This window comes from Mustela nigripes, chromosome 4 (assembly GCF_022355385.1).
Source record: "Mustela nigripes isolate SB6536 chromosome 4, MUSNIG.SB6536, whole genome shotgun sequence".
In the NCBI taxonomy this organism is placed as follows: Eukaryota; Metazoa; Chordata; class Mammalia; order Carnivora; family Mustelidae; genus Mustela; species Mustela nigripes.
The window spans coordinates 185,683,098-185,694,903 of record NC_081560.1 but is presented as its reverse complement, the minus strand read 5'-3'; the positions used below and the strand labels follow the sequence as shown (position 1 = coordinate 185,694,903).

The 11,806-nt window shown below is 48.2% G+C and overlaps 1 pseudogene; it reads right to left on the bottom strand.

Moving 5' to 3' along the window:
• Positions 1–289: 289 nt before the first annotated feature.
• LOC132015445 (keratin, type II cytoskeletal 8-like) lies at positions 290–1,741 on the bottom strand (annotated as a pseudogene).
• Between the last annotated feature and the right edge of the window lie 10,065 nt (positions 1,742–11,806).

Below are 11,806 nucleotides of genomic sequence, written 5' to 3'. Positions count from 1 at the left end.
TTTAATATCTGATACTGATTATATTTTTGGAAACATTATTTTTTGGGGGGGGATGGGCACAGCCAGCTGAGGCTTTATTTGGGACAAGACACTCGAATTAGCTTATAATTGGAGGCATGGACAAGACGGGGTACCCAGGGCAGTAGACTCCCCCCAGGGGTAGGCTGAGGACTGGGGCTGAGTCTTAGGTGGGTCTCCTGTTCCCGACGCTCCCCTGCACAGCTCCTTCCCCCAAAGGCTCTAGGGCAGCCACGAGAGTGGGGAGGCTGGGCGGGACCACGGTGGTTGTTCACTTGGGCAGGACATCAGATGACTCGGACACCAGCTTCCCGTCACGGTGTCAATCTTCTTCACTACCACAGCTTTGGAGGAGCTGCTACCGCTGAAGGACCCAGCGGGGCCAAAGTTGGCCTGGAAGGAGCTCAGGCTATAGTTGAGGCCAGGGTTTGGGAGGCCCCCATGGGCCGAGCTCAGGCCACATGAGTAGCTGCTGGAGGTCTTAGTATGGATCCTTGTGCTCGGCGTCCCAGACTCTAGCCGGCTCTGCTTGCCCTCCAGCCTCTTGCGGTAGGTGGTGATCTTAATGTTCAGAGCCAACTCGACATTCATGAGCTCCGGGCACTTGCACAGATGCCCGGCCATGTCCTGTTTGGCTTGCAGCAGGGTGGCCTCCAGCTCGGCCACCTTGGCATTGGCGTCCTTAATGGCCAGCTCCCCGTGCTGCTCAGCATCGGCGCTGGCCGCCTCCAGGGCAGCCCCTGGTTTTGGAGGGCCTCGATCTCAGCCTGGAGTCGGCCGATGCTCCGGTTCAGCTCAGAAATCTCTGTCTTCGTGCGACGGAGGACATCCCCGTGCTTCCCAGCCAATGTCTGCAGCTCCTCGTGCTTGATCTGGTACAGAGTCTCAGCCTCAGGCCGGCTACGGTTGGCGAAGTCCTCGTACTGGGCCTTGACCTCGGTGATGATGCCGTCCAGGTGCAGGGAGCAGCTGTTGTCCATGGATAGGACCACAGACATGTCCGAGATCTGGGATTGCAGCTCGCAGATCTCTTCACACGTCCCCCTGAGGAAGCGGATGTCGTTGGTCAGGCCTTCCAGGCAGGACTCGAGTTCTACCTTGTTCTTGTAAGCTTCGTCCACATCCTTCTTGATGAGGACAAATTCATTCTCCACGTCTGCGCGCTCTCTGAGCAATTCCTTGCACTGACCCCTGAAGTCCTCCTCCGCCTCCAGCTTCAGCTTCTCCGGCCCAGGGTGTCCACGGCCACCGGAGGTTGCTGATGCAGCTCTCCAGCATGTCTGGGTTGCTCCGCGCGGTCTTCTGCTGCTGCAGGAGGCTCCGCTTGGTCTCCCGAATTTTGTTCTGCTGCTCCAGGTGCCTCGCCGTGTCGGGGAAGGAGGCGGGTTTGTTGTGAGGGTCTTGACCTGCTCCTTCTCCTGGGTGCGCACAGCTTGGATGTTGGGATCCGCTTCCAGCTTAAGGGGGCTCAGCAGGCTCTGGTTCACTGAGACGGCCGTGATGCTCCCCATACCCCCAGCCCCGCAGCCGTAGCCCCTGACCACACTCCTGCTGCTGTTCAGGCCCCCCTGGAAGCTGCCGACCCCCTGGGAGAAGGCAGACGAGCTGATGTGGGAGCCAGGCCCTCTGGTGCGGGAGCAGCTGCTGCAGGCCCGGGGACGGCGGTGGACATCTTGTAGGACTTCTAGGTCACCCCGACGGACATGGTGGAGGCCAGAGTGGAGGCTGGAGTGGAGGCAAGTAGGCTGAACCTGACAGAGGTTCTATAAGGAGCCGAGAAGCTGCTTCTAGTCCAAACACTATTAGTAAGTAAGCTAGGAGTCGAGAGGGCACTCCGCTAAGAGGGTCCAGGACGTCTACCCGCGCTGTCAGCCAATATCTCACCACCGGCTAATGAAGTGCAAGAGGCCTTCCCCTGAAAGGAAGGTAGAAGACGGGAACCAGCGCTGTGCTGGAAGCTGTAAGTCTCGACTGGAAAAGACACACAGAAAAAGACAAGAACATCATATGGGACTTTAAGAAAGGAGAAGAAGGAAGTGGCATTCTTTGCGGGTATTATACCTTCACTTTTTTAAGAGATTGTGTTTATTTCAGAGAGCGGGAGCACAAGCATGCGCAGGGAGAGGGGCAGAGGGAGACGCAGACACCCTGCTGAGCAGGGAGACCAACATGGGGCTCCGTCGCAGGATCCTGGGATCGTGACCTGAGATGAAGGCAGACGTTTAACCGACTGAGCCACCAGGTGCCCCAGTATTAGACCTTCTCACCAAGAGTCAATGGACTAACTTCTGGAGCTCAAAAGAGAATCCAGTAAGCCTGTGCTTCTTAAACATACAACACACAATCTGATACAATAGGTAAAGAACAGAGTTGGGTAGTTCTCAGAAAAGGGGATATAAATGGCTCTTAAACATACGGAAAGAGATTGAGTCTCACTCGTAATCACAGAAATCACATGAAAACCTCACTGAGACGCTGCTTTTCACCTATCAGACTGGCAAAGACTGAGAAGTTTAAAACCACCCTGTGATGGGGCGAGAGACTCTCTTGTTCTTGCTGTTGGGATGTAGACTGATGCAGCCTTGACGAAAAACAAGCTAGCCTCACCCACCCATGTTCCAGATGTCCGTACCCCTCGACCCATCAATCCGTCCCATATTTGGAATTGATCCTACAGAGAGACTCACATGTGGGTGGGTGAAATGATATGTTTACAAAGTTGCTTACTGCTGCATTTTTTGGAAATAGTAAAAGATCACAACATTTCAAGTGCCAATCAGCAGGGGATTAGTTAACTATGTCATGGCGTCCATACTATGATGGAGAGCTTAGTCAAAGAGGAGGGTACTTTGCATAGTCACTAACATGGGGGTTATCTCCAAGTTACATGTGAAGCTAATGAAAGCAAGGCACAGAGCATGGTCACAACATGACAAGGAGAACACCGCATATTTCTTTGTACCTGTACAAAAGGCCTCCAATGCCTGGCTGAGGAGCCCATGCTATTTCCAGGGGTGAGGATGTAGGTGCGAGACTTTGTACAACGTCCAGCCTTTGGGTCACATGAATGTAACAATATTTTAAACTTAAATCAAGAGATGATTATACGAAGACAAACATCTTTTTGATGAACCATCATACTCATTAACGAGGTAAAAGACATATTGGAATAAGATCCTATTCACAACAGTCACAAGCACAAAATAAAATCTTTTTTTTTTTTTTTAAAGAGCTTATTTATTTATTTGACAGAAACAGAGACCACAAGTAGGCAGAGAGGCAGGCAGAGAGAGAGAGGAGGAAGCAGGCTCGCTGCCAAGCAAAGAGCCTGATGCGGGACTCGATCCCAGGACTCTGAGATCATGACCTGAGCCAAAGGCAGAGGCTTAACCCACTGAGCCACCCAGGCTCCCACGAAATAGAATCTTTAACAAGAAGCGCACAGGACTCGAAATGACAAAATATGTAATGGTGGTTCTCTGGGTGACAATACTGATCAAAATCCTCAACACAGACCCAACAGTTTCACTTCTACGGGTTTATGCCGAGGAAATGGTCCCAGATGAAAACGAGGTTAACTGGTGAGAATGTCTGGCCCAACCCAGCTTGTAAAGTAGCACAGTGGGAATAAGCTGCACGGGTAATGTTGGGAGTGAATCATGGGTTGAGTAAATTACTAGATACATGCAGTGGACACAAAGTCTGGGCCTCTTCAGAGTCCCTAGGCAGTCTGCTGTCTTCTGTCTTCTGGGCTTCACGCCTCGCCCACGCAGTCACCCTCTCCTCCCCAGCTTAGGCAGAGTCCCAGGAGGTAGGGCTTCCTGAGCGAATGGCGGCGCACTTCACAACAGCACTGTGAGTGTGGGAGAGTCCGCTCCCGATGGGGGTGACCTTCGACCTGTTGGAAATCGGGCAGATACACCCCCATCGTGCTTCTCCCCTTGGGGAACTGTGTGGCCATCAGGTTCCTCCTTGGGGGAGGCTCCCGAGGCCAGGGGATCGCGTCTGTGGCACGACCTGTGTGTCTCTCCCGAGCTTGTCCTAAAATCGCTGCTGGCGTGCTGACTCATCACAGAGCACTGCTTTGTGTTTTTCCTTGGATTTTTTTCTTTCTTTTCCTCACCATCTAGGCTCTTGGCCTGCACCTCCCAAATACAGCCTCAGCCCTTCAATTCTTGCCCGAGGCTGTCTATTCTGGAAGATGTATGTGAAGACATTAGACACTAAGCCATTATTTAAAACGAGGTTGAAGACTCTATTGTTTATATGTATTTTTCATCTTCTCTATATTATGATAGGTTTTGACATCTTAAGAACATTCTGGCTGGGGAGAGACTACCCCTCCCTGGGCTAGCAAATTCTTAAGAGACTGGCAGATGACTCAGCTGGAGAATCCCCTTCTCGTGCAAACTAAGTACTCCAGAGCCCCACCTCTTCTCTCTGTCCAGCAGACCCCAGGAGGCACCACTTCCTGCTCTCATTATCCCAGGGCTAGGTACAGACAACCAGAGGACACCCCTGGAGCCAGAGTGGACAAAATTATTCAAACTAGCCCATCTAAGCTGCTCGTCCTGTCCTGTCTTCCTTTTCCCAAGGAGAATCTGCGTGCCATGCTGTGCCTCTTGATTCTAGGACCTGATAGCATATTAAACTTGGCTTTCCTGAGCCTCTCCTGTGTCCTCTTGTGACTACACTTGACGGGCCATTACCCAACAGAACACTAAGCAAAGACTATTTTATGACACACAAAAACATTCACAAAAACAGCGCGTTTATAAAACAATATGTTTCCATTCATGTAAATAAACAAACATACAAGAAAACATTTGGAAGAAAAATATCAACATATTGATGGTAGCTAACGTTGGAGGTAAGATCGTGGGGATGTTTTTCTTTTTGTACTGTTACTTCTGAATGGTCTACATTTATTTAAAAATTGTACCTGTTCTCTATTGCTGCATTAAAAATGACCCCCAGACTTAGTGGGTTCAAACCGCTCCGTGGCGACCATTCTGCGGGTCAGCAGTTGAGGCCGGGCTCGGCTGGGTAGTTCTGCGCCTACCAGGTCTGGCTGTTGGTGTTGGTCTGCTGGGCCTCTCCCTTCAAGCAGCCTGCCAGCTGGGGCTTTTTTACATGACAGTGGCCTTCTAAGAGGGCCGATCTAGAAGCCAGAGGCCTCTTAAGGCCCAAGCTCTGTGCTCACCCAATGCCACTTCCTCCCCAGTCTGTTGCTCAAAGTAAGTCACAAGGCCTGCGCAGACCCGAGGGTAGGGGACCAGGCCCTCCTCTGGCTGGGAGAAGTGGTGACGGGCCAGGGCAAGGATGCTAGAAGACAGGGATGGAGGGCATGATCGGAACCTCCTTGTAGACATGGACAAACGTGCAACCCGGCACTCCAAAAACGTTTTCAAAGTTTCTTCTAGTCCATGTACCTGTTTTGAGACAATGAACACAAGTAACACTTTCGCATCGATCATTTTGGGCAGGACTCAAGATTCTAATGGGACTTGAGAGGCAAATTTTAAAAAGTATTAAGTGAGTCCTAGGGTAGAGATTATATATATATTATATATATATATATATATATATATATATATATATATATTTTTTTTTTTTTTTTTTTCCCAAAATCGATTGGCTCTTCCTTCTCCATCAGTTTGAATTACTGAGATTTACAGCATACGTATCAGGGAAAGAAAACTTCTTTAATTTAGTTCCTGGCTGCCAGACAGATTGTCAGATTTGTGCTAGTGATTAAAAAATGGATTTCTCACAATTCTGCAATTAAAACCCTACCCACTTTCCATTCCTGATTATGTGATAGGAGAGGAGACCTCTCTGAGTAGTTTCATATTATTAGATCAGCAAGAAGATGTCTAACATGACTCAGTGTTGTTCTTGAGAAATAATTAGCTACTCAAGTGGAACAGACCCCCACGGAATACAAGTCTATCTCTTTTATAACATTTAAATTTGGAGGCTTAATTATCCAGTGAAAAATAGTCACTTTAGCTCTTTAGTCCACTTGGCTATATATTGACATTATTAAAATGCTTTCCTGGTCTTTATGCAAATTGGCTTTTTTTTTTTTTTTAAACCAATTTATCTCCTAGCAACCCAAAGTGAAGTAAGCACTGAAAAATGACATCCCAAGAAGACTTTGGGCTCTTAATCCAAGCAAATTCCTTGGGTTATCTGTTGATTGTCTAAATGAACAAATGGATTTGTGCCCACAGGTGTGTAGGACACAGAGTCACTTCTTTCAACTCAACTTTTAAGCGGCTAATTCAATAGTCAAGTTCACACAAATAGACAGTTAAATCTACTGCATTTGGTCACCAGTTCCGAGCTGTAAGTCTGCGCTCAGTTGAATGAGAGAACTGACATGCACCTGAGACTTCGCCATGCCCTGGGTATGCAGAAAGTTTCTTCTCTCTCTGCCCCTCGGCTGTGGGGAGCTGGAAGCCACCTCTCCTCCCAGAGCTCAACTTCCTTCTCTGTGAAATGTGCATGATGGGGCGCCCAGGTGGCTCAGTTGGTTAAGTGTCTGCCTTCAGCTCAGGTCATGATCCCAGGGTTCCAGGATGAAGCCCCAATTGGCAGGGAACCTGCTTCTCCCTCTGCCCCTCCCCTCCCCCTGCTCATGCTCTCTCTCTCAAATAAATACACAAAATCCTTTTTTAAAAAAATGTGCACCAAGTCTGTGCTCCAGGCTTAAGGCTGAGAAGGTAGAGTTAGACAACAGTATAAACGTGCTGTAGAGACAGCATAGAGATGCCAGCCATGGCTTCTCTCTTAGATGATGCAGCAGTCGAGATGGAGGTCTCGGGCCCAGCGAGGACCCAGAGGGTACCACCCCCTTCCTGCCAGCCCACCTTCCTGGCCTGAGGCTGTGTCCCTTGGCTTCCTGATTCAGTTGCCTTGCCATTAGAGGGCACTCAGACTCACTTCCTCCTGCCGGTCCCTTCACTCCATCCCTGAGCAGGAGAGCTGGGCTCCCAGTGTGGGGAGATCCCTGCTTGCCCTGCAGAGCAAGTGTCATCATGGCCTTGGGATTGGGGCTCAGGCTCCCACTCCTGTTGTTGTGGCCACAGCTCCCCCTGATGGGAGGACAGAGGGTACCCCTGATGCCCCAAGCCTCTGCTTGGCCAGTGGCACTCCCAGGGCTGCTGCTTTTCAGATACACTCACTTCTAAGAAAAAGGATGCATGAGCCTGGACAAGGTCAGAAGCCCACCACCCCACAGCACCCAGCAAGCAATCACTTCCCTCACAGCATGGTATCTGTGGTGACTTGCCCACCATCTGTGGTGACTTGCCCACTTGTTCTTTTCCAGGACTCTTTGAGTGTGACAGAAGCCCCATTCAAACCCACAAGTTTAAGCAAAAAGATATTTAGGTTTAGGCAAGCTTCTCCATGTTTTGGGTTGTGCTAGCTGGAGAAGGCACAGGTAGAGAAGAAGCAAGCTATGGGGACTTGAGGCCGGTAACAGACCCCAGCTGCCTCTGCTGGAGAACCCAGGTGGACTTGTGCCACAGTGTGGACCCCAATGTTTTCTGCTCTAGGCCCAGATTGTCCTGGAGACTATCTCCTTGGTCTGCCTCTGCTGGTTGTTTCACTCTCTCTGACAGCAAGGGGGTTTTCTTCTGGGAACTGGATCCCTCCAAGCAGATATCCGTTCAGATCATGGAGGACTCTTCCCTTCCCGCTCCCTCCAGCAAAGTCCCAGGGCAGGACTCTGATTGGCCTGGCTGGATCATGTGACATCCCTGGACCAATAACGGTAGTCTAGGTACTGAGGATTATGATTGGCCCAGAATGGGTCACTTGCCAACCCCTGATCAGAAGATCGGGTGTGAGGCTTCAAGGAGTGGTTGGGTGCATTGTTCATCAGACATTGGCCAGGACCAACCCAAAGAGCTGGACAGACTTAAACCAGGGAAAGGAAGGTGTGGGGTCTTGATCTTTCCTTCTCAGAAGGCTGCTGGACTCTAAATTTAAAATTTCCCCTTTCTCCCTATCTGTGTATCAATGATTTCTCTCCTCTGCCCTCTCTGCTTTTACTTCTAATTCACCAGGCACTGTGAGTTCGAAGGGCACTTATACCTCCTAAGCTCCATTTAGCTGGGTGTATTTCATGGTCTTCCAGGAAAACCCTCTTCCTCCATTCATCAGACATGAATATAATATGGAGAAAAGTTTTGACAAAGGATACTACCACCAAAGAGCAAATGGAGAATTTTAAAATATTTTTCACACCTTAGGGCAATTGACATTTTAGATTCATGCTTTTGCTCTCCCTTACTAGAAAGAAGACTTTCACTTGCCTGACCTTAATGAATGTTAAGCGAATTCTTCCATCACTCAAAGGCAAGTGCAATATGTAGGAAGCTAGTGGTAAAAACCAGGGGATCACTGACTGGTGTGCAACTGACACTCAAACATATCACCGTCCATGCCTAATAGAAAACATGTCTTTTTAGAATCGAATGTTCAGTCACTCTTTCATTCAACTAATATTTGTTAAGTACCCAGAAGGTGCTTACTAAGTAGTGTTGACTAAGATCAACAATATTCCGGCTTTGCAGGAGCTTACTTGGAGTGGGGAGATAGAAGACAGACATGCATGAATGAAAAAAACAAGATCGTTCCAAGAGTGAATGTGGTAGAAATGTAATAAAGCAGAAATTAGCCAAGGAATCCTCACTGAGCAAGAGCTTGACTTTGGTTCAAGATTTTGGGGTTGCATGTGTGGGAGCCCTGGGTGTGATGAGCTGGGGAGAAGCAGCTCAGGTAGAGGCAGGAACCAATTAGCGGTACTGGGAGACTAGAAGGGAGACCTGAGTGGCTGAGGTGTGGTGTGTGGGCAAAGGGAGAGAGGGGGTGTGTCAGAAAGGGATTGTATTTGTAGAACTATGGGACATGGTGAAGAGTGGGGATTTTGAGTCAGTGCAACAGGAAGCTGTGAGCAGGGGAGAGATGCTTGAGGTTTCAGTCCTTGGAAGATCCTCCTTGCTTTCATGAGTGCAGGTGAGAACTGAGCGTGGTCCTGCTGCAGGTGGAAGCAGAGGAGCATCTAGAGGTAGAACAGGCACTTCTTGTTGATGGAGAGGATAAGCAGGATGACGAATGGAAGGAGATGGAGGTCAAGGCACCCCTCCTTCCTTCCGGGCTGCTCAGGGAAAGCTGAGCCCACTGGCCGCCGAGTAAGCCCATAGCCAAACTTGGCTGCCTGTGGCAAACTGAGTTTTCTGAGTCACTGACAGTACCTGAGTTCTGTCTGTGTTATCTTGGGGAAAAAAGAAATCCAGGTCAGAGAATGAGATAAAATTTGGTTTGGTTACATGAAGACAACTGAATTCCAGTTGAAATGTCATTTCTGTGCCAGCAAACTCCACTCCATCACTGTCCTTGTGGGACCTGGGGATTTATTCTCACCATCCGTAGTAGTCAAGTTGAGCTAAAACAGAATTCGGTTGGGATGTGAATTTCAGTTAAGCAGCTTCAAAGCCCACGGGTCTGGAAGCACGTATTATCAGCAGCTTTCAGAATAGCACGCCGTCCTTACCTGAAGATGTTAGCGCCTTGCAAAAAAATCACGTTACCACCCATAACTTACAAAAACTGTATGGATTCTCTGGGAAAGCACTCCTCTCCCTGCAGGACCCTGTATTAGGAGAGCGTCACCCTCCACTGGCACTGGGACTGTCCCGCGAACTTGATTATTTAAAAGCTTGGGCTGGGCAACTGCGTTTGATGGTAACTGACCACTACGGATAGCAGCACATATCCTGTGTCAGCTGTGTGTCTCAGCGGCTCTGCAAGGGTCACAGAGGCTTGTGCCTTGCGTCCCTCTTTCTCCTCTCTGCTCAAATTCCCCTAAATCAAAACAGCCCACACTCCTTCCAGTTAACTTGTACAGGCTACACATTTTTCTGCCAAAGAGCTGGAGTGGGAAAGGAAGTGGATTTGTGCAGGGCACAGAGTCAAAGGAAATAACATGAGAAAATCCTTCTGTTATGATTTCAAGTAAAAAGAGCAGGATGCAAAATTGTCTATACGATATGGTAGGACTGTATTCAACATGTGCATGTGCCCAGAAAAAAAGGACTTGGAGGAAATATTCCACAGTCTTAACTACAGTTGATTGGGGGATGACAGGATGATGGGTGATGTTTTTGCTCTGAATTTTTAACATCTTTCCATGATTTAAAACAATGAATATTTGTAGTAGATATTTCTTGTTTTGTCTGTTCAGAAGAAACTAGAAAACTTCTTTCTCTGCTTCAGCCCTGTGCCTCTGCTGGGGGCTGCCCATCACTGCCCCTCACTGCTCTGAGTTGAAGGGATGGAGATATTTTTGACCCAGATAGAGCCAGTAACTCTACCCCATTCCCTGACCCCAGCTCAGGAATGGGCATAGGACTCAAGCCAGGTTATACGATGTTCTAGTAAATGCAGGAGCAAGGCAGGCAAGAGAGTCAAAGAGTTACCCAACGTGAGGAAGACACAGCACAACATTGCTGGCTTTGAAGATGGAAGGTGTGTAGCAGCTTCTGGAAGTCTGGAAAGTCAAGAAAATGGATTCACTGAGGAGCCTCCAACACCCTGACTTCAGCTCAGGGACTTCTCCGCCCCAGAACTGTAAGATAACACACGTGTTTTGTTTTCAAGCACTAAGTTTGTGGTCATTTGTTGCAACAAGCAGTAAGAAACTCATACAGAGGAAGAGAGACCAACTCTAGATGTGGCGTATTGAGCTTGGCCAAGACATTAAGGCACAGCTGCAAGCTGGCTGCTGAGTCGATCTTGGGGACATCTGGGGGGGGAGCCCTCCAGGCCCACTGCAGCCAGTGGATGCTGTTGGTTATGGTGCTCCAAGCACACATCTCAGTTCTGTGGGTACTCACGGGGCCCCTGAGATTACTGGGGAAGTTGCAGGGAGAGGCAGTCCCTCTGGGGTGGCACAAGTGGGCCATCTTCTAACCATGGCCTGTGGGAACAGGCCATGTGGGAGCATCAGAGCACAGGAGGCCAGCTGAAGGGGCAGGTACTGGGCACCCCACTGACATCTTGGGCCCCAGGGGTCTTCGGGGAAGGCCAATGGGAAGTTCTCCTCTCACCCCCCTTTTCTATCTCGTGGACAGCTGAGTTAAAACCAGTCAAGGTGAGGGGTACCTGAGGGGCTCAGTCTGTTGTTGAGCACGTGACTCTTGGTTTCAGCTCAAGTCATGATTTCGGGGTTGTGGGATCAAACCCCATGTTGGGTGTAGAGATTAATACTTATAATTTCACATAGAGTAAAGTTTCTCTAATGTGAAATTAATAGAAACTAGGAATTCTAAAAAAACAAAAACTAGGAATTCTGATTACTCAAGAAATGTCTAATTTGACATTATTCCATAGGATAAAGTATGTGAGAATTTTTATGATAAAGGTATAATTAGTGATTTTGATGAAATTAAGTCAGAAATACAAATTTTATGGAATAAGTATATACTTTATGAATTATGGATTTCACCTATGCATTACTGACCCATCGGTAAAATATGCGTATACATTCACAATAATAATTAAATATGACCATCTTTGATATTTTGGCCAATTTTCTGTCATGTAAAAACTAGAGTCAAACATATTTTTACATATTTTATTTATTTTAATTTGTTAATATTTAACATACATCTACATTTTTAACATATTTAATCATTTTTAACTCATTCTTATGAAATTGTTTAAGTTAAATGTAATTGCTTGAGTGGCATTTACTTGGCATTCCCATTTTAAG